Raw genomic sequence first — 12472 nt, 5'->3', positions numbered from 1 at the left:
GATTTCGAAGATATTCCAGTTGTTTGAAGTACCGCTACAATTGGTTTGTTTGACCATTTTATCCTGGGAGGAAAATTTCTCAACCTCGGGTACAGTGAGGGGAATTATTTCCTTAAGGAAACTCCATGAATTCGGGCGACTTGGCCATTTCTGTTTCATCTTGATTTCTGAAAATAAAATACACTTCTAAGAAAGATTACTTTGATCTTGTGTTGAGGGTATTTTTTGTACTTCATTGAGGTTGAAGTTGTTGTTCTGCATATACAGATTCTGCGTACCCGTATAAGGAAATAGCAATACCTTGAGCGTTTATGAAGTCGTGCATTCTCATTGTGTTGGTGTATATTGAATTATACTAAGGTATGATGCTATTGAAGGTGACTGAAGTCTGTAATTTGCAGTAGCACATGAAAATACTCATCCTCTTTGGATAAATTTATCATTGGGTGCAGTAGGTGTTGATATTAGGAATATTTGATCTAGCTACATATCAACTTCTCATCATCTAACTACATATCGACTTCTCATTCTTCTTTTGTTCTTGCAGATGGAAGAGTACCTGCTGGATGACTCTTACTCAGACAGTTTTGTGCATAATGACACTGTGGTTTTGCGTACTGACACAACAGGTTAACGGGGAATGGTGATTGGTCTTAACAGATATTTTGATTTACTTGGTGAAAATCAGTTTTACGGAAACGTCTCATCGAGGAACATAAGACGTGTGAGAGAGTTTGTAATTGGAGATTATGTTGTTCTGGACCATTGGTTGGGTAGGATTGAAAACATTATGGAGTATGTAAGAACGCTGACTACTCAAGTCATCCACCGGATGATTGAGATGATGATCTTCCTCCTTATCATCCAAGTTTGCGCGTATTAACTAATAGCTTAAAAGGTTCGGTAACTAAAGTTACTGTTGGTTCTGTTATCAATTGGATTAAATGTGCTGGAACTGGACCCGCATACTCCATTGTTCCAAATGCAGAACAGAACCCCAACATATTGACACTTCTCTCATGCATTTGTTATTTAACCTGGAAACTGCGTGACTTCTGTATTTATCATCCCTCAGAGCATGATCTCCCTGTAGAAGAAACTAGTTTTTTGATTGTAAAAACTAGAACTTCTCTTGATATCATGTGGCAAGACGGGAGTATAGAAAGATATATAGATTCGACATCTGTGATGCCATTTGAAGTCCTTGGGGATCAAGAGTTTTTCCCTGAACAGCTAGTGAGCGAGAAATATCTTAATGATGTCGGTAGCTCACATGTTGGGGTTGTGAAAAATGCCAACTCAAAGGAAAGAATAGCAACAATAAGGTGGGTAAATCAAAACACTACGGTAGGGGAGCCCATTAGCTTTGAAATGGAAGAATTAGCAAGTATGTACAACTTGAAATTACATACACCTTTGAACAATTGCTATGGTAATATTGTGACTCGTCTGGAAGCCAACGAGTCCGAAGTTTTGGATCTCTCCTGGGTTGGTAATATCACGGGTTTCAAGGATGGCGAAGTCGAAGTGAATGGGCCAATCAAATGATATCCATGGTATATCATCTTTCTTTCATGCATTGTCTAAATTACAACTGAACGAGCCAACAAAACATAAATTACTTCTTTCTGATTTTTTTTTCTGGTCCCACCTCATGCTTTACATGTTGATCGTGTTTATGATGAGCCTACTGACTTTCTGGTAGGATCTCATGCAATTCCGTTCTTTCTCTTTCCACTTTATTTTCTCTTTTTTTTGTTGATGAGACGTCTTTACATTTCAGAGAATTATTTACTTAGCCTGCCTCTCCCATGACTTCCGGACAAACCAACCCACATATTGTTATTTCCTTCTACGGGTACGCATAATCTGTATATGTAGAACAACAACTTCAACTTTAGTTCTATGTTTAAAAATAAGACACAATGAAGTGCAGTAAATACCCTCAACACAAGATCAAAGTGATCTTTCTAAGAGGTGTGTTTGAATTTTAGAAATAAAGATGAAAACAGAAATGGCCAAGTCGCCCGAATTCAGGGACTTTCCTTAAGGAAATAATTGCCCTCGCTGTACCAAAGGTTTCGAAATTTTCCTCCCAGGATAAAATGGCCAAATAAACCAATTGTAGGGGTACCTCAAACAACTGAAATATCTTCGAACGCACAGAACATTTTTATTGATCACACAGAGTAATTTTGAAGTCATGAAGAATTTTGTATCCTGAAAATTTCGAATCTAAACCTGTGAATGAAAGAAATTAAAAGGTGTGTCTTTTCTGGAAATTCATGTCCATTCATCGTACCACAAAATTTTCAGAATAGACGAGTAATTGTGTCTTTTAGTAGCCTGAAAATTTCGTATCTAGACCTGTGAATGAAGAATTTTGTATTTCGGGAAATTTCGTGAAAATTTCATGAAAAGACACATGGATGAGGAATGGCTATTTTTTGTAAAAGTTTTACGGACAAGTATGTGATCATCAAGCAAAGACTGATTGCATCTGGATAAGTGGATTTTTCTTTGAACTTTCCCTAGTGAACATACATCGGATGCACTCGGTCAATCGGTAGATTTGATATCTTTGAACCATTGAGCTTTAATGTACACCTAGAAAATACATGTCAGACAATCAGTTTTTTAACATTTATGGTTCTCACGGTTTTGTTCTTTTCATCCATGAACACGTCCCGGTTTCATGAGAGCTTAGAGAATAAGCCTTTACTAACATTTTCCTTGAATCGGCTTCCACTTCGCCCTCACATAGGTGATTTCTAAACGTTCAATCCTATAGATTAAAATATTTGGTCAAATCTGCCAAATTTAGATAATCATTAAAGGACTTTTCACTTTAAGTCTTATCGTTGATTACTATACATTGTCTACACCATAAGAATGGGTTGGGTAATTGACAATGTTGAACCTGTCAGACACAACTTTGTTTGATCTCCTTGAACCTAGCTCTTAGGATCTCCAGTCTCCTAGGTAGAGTTACCACTATGCTGACTTGTCCTAGGCCTTAAACTCATTCCCTTGGATGTCCTTTCCACTCCTTCTCTAGATAGGCCTTTTGTAAGTGGATTTCAAGACCATATACCGTAGCCAAGGCAATTAACATTCGAATCGATGTTATACTTATTACTGGAGAGTATGTATCGAAGTAATCAAGACCTTCTTTTTGTTTAAAGCCTTTTACTACAAGTCTTGCCTTGTATTTGACAATAGTACCATGCACTTTCATCTTCTGTTTGAAGATCCATTTAGAACCTAAAGGTTTATTTCTGGGAGGAAGATCAATCAATTCCTATGTATGGTTACTTATGATTGAATCAATCTCACTATTCACTGCCTCTTTCTAAAAGGATGACTCCGAAGATGCCATCGCTTTCATAAATGTTTGAGGCTCATTTTTTAAGAGAAATATTACAAAATTCGATCCAAATGAAGTAGAAGTTCTTTGACATGTACTATGTCTTGGATTTTCTTCATTATGTACATTCTCACTTTGTTCATCTTGAGGTCATTTAAATCCTCCACTAGACTGTTCATGTCTAATTTTATATGGGTAAATATTTTCAAAGAATTCAGCATTTTCTAATTCAATTATCGTATTTTCATTAATATCCTGATGTTCGGATTTATGAACCAAAAATTGACATTCTTTACATCTTTTAGCATATCCTATAAACATACAGTCCACCGTCTTAGGTCCTATCTTAACCCTTTTGGGCATAGGAACTTGGACCTTTGCTAGATACCCCTACACTTTGAAATATTTCAAGTTGGGTTTCCTTCCTTTCCATTTTTCATAAGAAATGGATTGTGTCTTACTATAGGAAACTTTGTTGAGTATACGATTGGTTGTATGGATAGCCTTTCCCCATAAGTTTTGTGATAAACAGGAACTTATAAGCAAGAAATTCATTATTTCCTTCAAAGTTTGGTTTTTATTATCCGCAATTCCATTAGATTGAGGTGAATACGGGGCTGTAGTTTGATGGACGATTCCATTCTCTACACATATTTATACAAAGGAAGATTCATATTCTCCGCCCCTATCACTTCTTATTATTTTGATCTTTTTGTCTAACTGATTTTCAACTTTAGTTTTATATTGCCTAAACGCATCTATTGCTGCATCCTTACTATTTAGCAAGTAGACATAACAATATCTAGTGCAATCGTCAATAAAAGTTATGAAATACTTTTTCCCACTACGTGATGGTGTTGACTTCATATCACAAATGTCAGTGTGTATTAAGCCTAAGGGATTGGAATTCCTTTCAACGGACTTATAAGGATGCTGCTGCATACTTCAATTCCACACACTTTTGATACTTTGATTTATTGGACGCAAAGTTTGGAAAAACTTCTAAGTTAATCAGTTTTCATAACGTTTCGTAATTAACTTGGCCTAAAAGTTCATGTCATAAATCATAAGACTTAAGCAAATAAGAAGAATTTGAACTTTTAATTATTTCAACAGTTATTACATTTATCTTATAAAGGCCCTCGGTGAGATAGCCTTTTCCTCCATACATTTCTCCTTTGCTAATTACAATTTTTCCAGAAACTGTTACATATTTGAATCTGTTCTTGTCTAGAAGTGAAACAGAAATCAAGTTCCTACGTAATTATGAAACATACAAGACATTGTTAAGTGTTAAGACCTTGCCCGAAGTCATTTTCAAGCACACTTTCCCTATTTCTTCCACCTTAGCAGTAGGAGAGTTAGCCATGTAGATCATTTATTCAACTTGAGCTAGAAAAAATAATGAAAACAACTCTTTGTTGGCATATATATGGCGGGTAGCACCAGAATCCATCCATCATTCACGAGGATTCCCCACCAATTTGCATTCTAAGAACATAGCACATAGATCATCACATTCTTTGTTGGAATTAACCATATTAGCTTGGTCCTTTTACTTGCCTTTCTTAGGGGCACGATAATCCGTGGACTTGTGTCCAATCTTGCAACAATTGAAGCATTTTCCCTTGAATTTCTTCTTGGGTTGATAGCTTCCTTGTTCAACTTTCTTTCTTTTCTTAGAATTGTTTTGATCATCTTCTATAATATGTTCTCCATTAATGTAGAATTCCCTTTTGACCTTCTCTCGGCAGCCTTATTATCCTCTACAATACGCAGTCGAACAATAAGATCTTCAACAGTCATCTCCTTGCATTTATTCTTCAAGTAGTTTTTGAAATCTTTCCACAAAGGTAGTAGCTTCTCAACTATCGCTGCTACTTGAAATGCATCATTCACAATCAAACCTACAAAACTGTTTATGTGAGAATTAAGAACCTTTTTAATTTGTTCAACTAAGTTATTTTTCAAAGATATACCTTCTGCTAGGAGATCATGTATGATGACTTGCAACTCCTGCACTTGAGACACAACTGATTTGCTATCTATTATTTTAAAGTCCAGGAACCGTGCAACAAGAAATTTCTTAATTCCCGCATCCTCTATTTTATGTTTTCGTTCAAGTGCACCCCACAATTTCTTCGATGTCTTAGTTCCACTGTAAACATTGTAGAGGTTGTCTTGGAGACCACTCAAAATATAATTCCTGCAAAGGAAGTCTGAATGTTTCCAAGCTTCTACAATTACGAAACGCTCTTTGTCCGAGGTTTCCTCGGGCACCTCAAGAGCGTCTTCACTAGTGAACCGTTGCAGACACAAAGTGGTGAGGTAAAAGAACATCTTTTGCTACCATCGCTTAAAGTCAATGCCTGTAATTTTTTTGGACTTCTCCGCCGGTGCCATTGTAGGCGGAGCATTTGTGCGACTTGATGTGGAAATATTAGTTGCCCCAACAGACGTTGCTGCATCTTGCATTTGACTATCGCTTGTCATGTTTCCTATCACCACAAGCCAAAAAATACTTAGCATTTTCAGAATACTACTTATAAAGTCAAGCAACTTTAAACTTTTTTTCTTTTTTCTAGTTGACAATGAAGTTTTTATGACTTTCAATTGTCAACCAAATGATCTTTAACTTGTGATGAAGTTTTTATGACTTCAAATCACTAGTTAAGTTCAGGTGGAGTAGAAAGTTAAAACTTTACTCTCCAAAAAAAAAGCAATACAGATTCTGTAATGATAGTTTATTTCCTTAAGATTGTTATTTTCTTCTACGGGTACGCAGAATCTATATATGTAGAGCAACAACTTCAACTTTAGTTTTATGTTTAAAAACAAGAATACAATGAAGTGCAGTAAATACCCTCAACACAAGATCAAAGTGATCTTTCTAAGAGGTTTATTTGAATTTTAGAAATAAAGATGAAAACAGAAATGGCCAAGTCGCCCGAATTCACGGACTTTCCTAAAAGAAATAATTTTCCTAACTGTACCCGAGGTTGCAGAATTTTTCTCCCAGGATAAAATGGCCAAACAAACCAATTGTAGCGGTACCTCAAATAACTGAAATATCTTTGAACGCACAGAACGTTTTTATTGATCACACAGAGTAATTTTGAAGTTAGGAAGAATTTTGTATTCTAAAAATTTCGTATCTATACCTGTGAATGAAAGCAGGTTTATATAGCCATAACATGCATCTTTGAAAAGTTTCGAATTTTGCATGCATGCATGAATGGAGGTTCAAAACACTGCAGGAATCTCTATTTTCCAAAGCCAAAGCCAAAGCCAAAGCTAAGCGAGCGACGACAGCACGAGGCATCTCTATTTTCTTGCCTCAGTTATCATGTGGAGTAACTGTTCATTATTATAAACACTTCAAAGTTCCCTTCTCCTACCAATGTGGGAGACTTAGTGAACTTTCCAATTTTGAGAGTACACTTTCCAAATCGGTGTCTCCTTCCCTCCACCATTTTTCTCTCCATTTTCCATTCACACTTTGAACCTAACACATATTTGAAAATTAATTAAAATAGTATCTACCACGACTGCAGACGTCCTGCTGTAATAACAATGTATTCTTCTGCAGGAACTTGATACAACAAATGCTACTAACATCAGTGTTGAGGATAAAGATGGTGCCGCAAGTGAAGATGAAGAGTTGGACATCCTAGGAGCTAACTGGAGTCCAGAAATACAAAATTCAGATCAACATTCTAAATGCCTTGAGATCACCAACAATCCTTCTGATCATCATTTCCTCGGTGCAAGTGGCCAGGTTAGCCTTGCCTCAGAGTTCTTCACAGTAAATTGTTTCATTTCTCGACTAGAACTTTAGAAAATTGTTCCATATTTTGATTCTTAGCCTAACATGATCTTGTAAGTACATTGTTTCTCTACTTCAACGCAAGCTATGAACCACCTTTAAGAAAATGGAAAAGAGTGATGGATCAAGGATTCTTTAAGAAACTTGAAGTAGAGAAACAATGTACTAAAGAGACAATATCTCTACTAAATCTAAAGAGACAATAAGCCCTCTACTTGGTTACTTTCATGTCATTGTTAGTAAAGATGACCTAGTCATGAGTAACTTGGTGAGTGTTATCGGTCATTGCAGAATAATATCGGGAAGAAGTAGCTTAAGAAAGTTCAAAAAGAGTGGCTCTTCCTTCAGAAAAATCTGCCAGGTATAGCTTATCAGACGGTTATTATTATTTACTAGTTTTTAGAGATAGAAGTGGGTGTAGGCGGGGACTAACTAGATGTCACAACTATGTTTGTTTGGCCAACTGTCATCTGCAAGGGAGACTGACTGAAATATATTGATATATCAACAACATTACAAATCAGGGGCTAAAGGCACCCCGTACCTACCTACATGGATGGAGCATACTCCATCCTATAATAGATTGCAGGAATTCAATGTAAGCTCTCAAAAATATCTACAATAAGAGGATGAACTTATTCTCTTTTCAAAAAGCAGTTTCAAGGCACATCAAAGAGATAGTTCCTGTACATACTTCTATGCAAGTATGTTCACTTGTACATTCTTTTCATCAACAACCTTATTCCTGATAACTATGTTCACTTGTACATTCTTTTCATTTGTTTATACATCTCTCCCCACTTGATATTTCAATTAGTTTTCCCATTTAGTGTTTTATCATCTATACTCCAAATAATTTCATGCTTTAACTTCAACTATTGAAACAACACGCAAGAAAAACTTATATTTTTCATCTTATTTCATCAGAAGGAATATACGTTTCTGTTTATGAAGATCGCATGGATCTTCTTACGGCAGGGATCATTGGAGCACAGGGGACCCCATACCAATATGGCTTATTTTTCTTTGACTTGCGCATTCCACCTGAGTATCCTGATGTTCCACCAGTAAGTTTACTTGGTTTTATTGGCACATCACTAGTTATTTCATTTATTAGCTCTCAGTTTAGTCGTATTAGTGTTTCAGCAATTTCTGTGTATTTAGGATATTATGTTAGCTATTTGAGCAGTTCTTGTTTATTTAGATTACCTTACTTCAGTTTGTTTACTAGTCTTATTATTCTCTCTGTAATTCTATTTTACACACTCTGTGCAGTCATTAATAAAGTAGCACTTGCTCGGTATTTGTAGCTTTCCTTGAATCCTCCTTTTGTTTAGTACTCTTCAAATTTGTTTCTCAAACTCAAAACTTTTTGTAGGAAGCGCACTTCCATTCGGGGGGGCTGGTGAATCAACCCAAATCTATACGAGAAAGGGAGTATCTGTCTTAGCCTTTTAGATACATGGAAAGGCAGCGGGAATGAGGTTTGGGATCCCGCTGCCTCAAGCATCTTTCAAATTTTACTGTCGCTTCAAGGGCTAGTGTTGAATTCTAGGCCGTACTTTAATGAAGCTGGTTATGACAAGGATATTGGGACACCGGAAGGAGAAAAAATTCAGTATACTACAACGAAAATGCCTTTCTCTTAAATTGCAAGATGATGATATATCTTATGAGGAATCCTCTAAAGGTAATTGAAACTTTCTTGTGTTTGTCATGGCATGTTTATGTCATATTTTTGACTGTTATCCATTTGACACTGAACGTTTTCATAAAATAGGGTTTTGAACAGGTCATTAGAAAACATTTTAGGAGACAGGCTCCTCACATCCGAAAGGCTTGTGATGCCTACTCGAGAGCTTTCCGCATTGGCTCACTTGGGGAAGATGCCTCCATTATGTCACGACCCAACTTTTCAGGTCATGATGGCGCCTACCATAACCCACCAGTAGGCAAACCAATCTATACTCCGGAACGGCTAGTAACGGACTACTCAATAACATAAGGAAAAGAATGCGGAATATATGAGATAAAGATCAATACATAGATGAATCCCAAAACCTGGATGTATCAGTACAAGAGCTTCTACACAAATAAGAGTACAAAAGCGATATATCAATGAGAAATACACTAATTCAACTTATCTCTGAATACAACTTAGAGGCTAGTCTAATACATAGGAGAAATAAGTAATACTCCAAACGTCAGTAGCTCACTCTAAGTCTCTGAATCAGGGCTACTCCGCACGATGCACACATCAATGGCGATAACCCGTACTATGATTTGCAGGCTACAGAGGTGTAGTATGAGTACCAAACGAATGTACTCAGTAGGCAACTGCCAACTGAGCTCCAAAGATAAAGTAGATGTATATAACATATAAATAGAATGGAAACTACAACCAAGAGTCCATAAATCATGTAATAAGTCAATGAGAATAACAAGGGACAACTATCCTACTCATGTCCAAGAGTATAACATAATAAGACTAAGAAAGTATCAAGGTGAACTATCTTATTCCAGCTACATTCAATATATGCCAAAGCTATACCGTATATCCGAGGTCAATATACAGATAAAGAGCAAAAAAAAGATATATTGTAATATACAAGGCGAAGGAACGACTATATAATATGAACAACGAAGAAAGGGATATCCGATGACTTCATATAGCTATATATATATTTATATATATATAAACAGGAGGTCATCTCAAACATAACCTAGATCGTCATGTTCTCATTTTAAGATCTTATTATAATACTATTAGGATTCAATACCAACATACTTAGGATTTCTAATCCATATGGCTAGACATAGAATAATTGTTCATAGTAACGTAATCATAAGATAGCAAAGGCTGAAGACATACCTCAATTCTAATACCGGATCCATGACCAATTTGTCATAGGCTAGCCATAATAATGATCATAACAATGATAATAACATCGTAAATAACCGGCTACTCTGGACAACCAAATACCTAGCCGAGCCTATGCATACCCCTACCGCCCCAGACTCGAAAGGTTCAATCAATATATAACAACAAAAGGCATATTCTTCACCTATATCTATGCAACCATCCCATACCGGCTAATAGACATAGGTGCATACTGGCGATAGGCGATGCACATGCAGGAACGAATGCAAAGTATACCATCAATATCACAACTCATAATAACTGTCCTCATCAAGACCATCATCATCGTAATCAACCTCCAACCTTGCCGAGAATCAATATTATTTCAATAGTATTTTCCAGACTCGAACTAGGTATCAATATCATCATAATATCCTCCGACCTTACCAAAAATCAATATTATCTTAATAGTATCCTCTGAACTCGAACCGGGTATCAATATCATCATAATATCCTCCGGCCTTGCCGAGAATCAATATCATTTCAATATTATCCTCCGGACTCGAACCGGGTATCAATAGCATCATAATATCCTCCGACTTTGTCAGGTACCAATGTATCATCATAACTCTCGACACATAAACATAGGCATATAATAGGTGCACAGAAACAAGCTAATATACTCATAATTGTAAAGATGTCTATCTTATCAATGCATCCTAACTACTCGTTATTATCTAACCAACACTTATTATTATTAAACCTCTAGTCGCTAGTCATCACATGTCACGACCCAAACCAGGGCCTGGCCTTGAGGAGCATTTCAAACCATGAAGGCCCGAAACACCCCTATCTGTCTGGTCATCATGCAACTAATTCATATGATCAAAGTAATGCGGAAGAAGCACAATAATTAGGAAACATGGTCATAAATATGAAAAGAAAAAATAACGGGGAAATAAGGTTTCCCCCAACATCAATCAACCTCTAAACAATTGTTTGCGAAAATCTCTAACAAATGACTGAGTCAAGTAACTGTATATGAACTGGGACAAAGCCCCTAGTAGACCCCAAAACTGAATATAAGATAAAAGAAATGCCGGACATAAGACCTTCCAAAACATAGAAGGCTCACCACTTGTCTCTGCTACTCGGTCTGAATGATCTACTAATTCTCTTGACCCCTTGACTGGGCCTCTGAACCTGAGAGGTTAGAGAGGGGAGAGAGGGTCAGCACAAAAGTACTGGCACATAGAGATATCAAAACAAAACATAATATTTTTACAAAATATAGTTGAGAGCCATTACAAAGTAATTTTGTATAAAATTATTTGAAAACACATGGGTGTAATGCAAGAGTTTTCTCAACAACAATGAAATGCAACTGAGCTAGGTGGAATACCCTACATAATTTACACCAACTGTCTAACTTCGGTTGCCACCGAGATTAGAGTATAAGTGAGGGAGAGACACACAAGATCACATAGCATGGTGTTTCTACCCAATGGTAGTGCCCATGATTACTTAGCCTGCGCTCCTACCTATAGTCCCAATTTGGGAATGACATAAAGTCAAGTACACAAGATCACTTAGCCGGTACCAAATCTCCGTGTCGGCAAACACGTTTTCCAGCAATGAGCCCTTACACTCAAACACCTTCTTCGGGCATCCACCTATCTTATGTAAAATTAATGCATTCGAATTCCATCTGATTCAATCATATATTATATTCTGTAGGGTATCGTCATACCCGATTTGCAAGTCATCTATATCACTTCCACATATGCATTATCATGTAAAAACCAAGGTGCTTCATCATTTACAAGTGGTGAACAATATTTATTTCAAATTCATGCACTCTTTTGTTGATCACAATATGATATGGGGTATCAAGACATTATCATAGGAATTTAAAAGTAATTTATCATTCATATTTATCAAACTTCCACGGAAAATCTCCAATCACATATGCATGGTTTCAACCATTGAAGTATATAGGCAAATAATTCCCATGACATAAAGAAAATGACTTAGAAATCATATTGAAAGCAAGTTATTAGCATTTGATTGAAAACCCCCATTTAAAAGCATGCATGTTCATAAAAACTACACCCATGAGATTTTAGGATAACCCCACGTACCTCTATTTCCAAGGATAATATATGTTTCTTGAAGCTTGCGGATTGGTGATTCCAAATATGTAATTATCTTTGAAAACCTACGGTCGAATCTTGAACTATTTGGGTTTTTATTTTGAAACCCTAAGGAGAATCTTTGAGCACTTTTAATGAATGCAGGTGTATTTTGGGGTACTTGGAACTGAATTTTGTGTTTTAGGGCTAAGTAAGGGTGGAAAAAGACCACTTTGTCCCCAAAACGGAGTGTTTAAGTCACTTGAATTCTTTATATAGGCGCCGCC

The 12472-nt window shown here is 36.5% G+C and overlaps 1 pseudogene; it reads left to right on the top strand.

Moving 5' to 3' along the window:
* The first annotated feature begins 640 nt into the window (after positions 1-640).
* LOC107872050 lies at positions 641-10681 on the top strand (annotated as a pseudogene).
* Positions 10682-12472: the final 1791 nt, after the last annotated feature.

Source organism: Capsicum annuum, chromosome 5, assembly GCF_002878395.1.
Source record: "Capsicum annuum cultivar UCD-10X-F1 chromosome 5, UCD10Xv1.1, whole genome shotgun sequence".
Lineage (NCBI taxonomy): Eukaryota > Viridiplantae > Streptophyta > Magnoliopsida > Solanales > Solanaceae > Capsicum > Capsicum annuum.
Note: the sequence above shows the minus strand (reverse complement) of the source record. Positions and strands in the feature narration are given on the sequence as shown.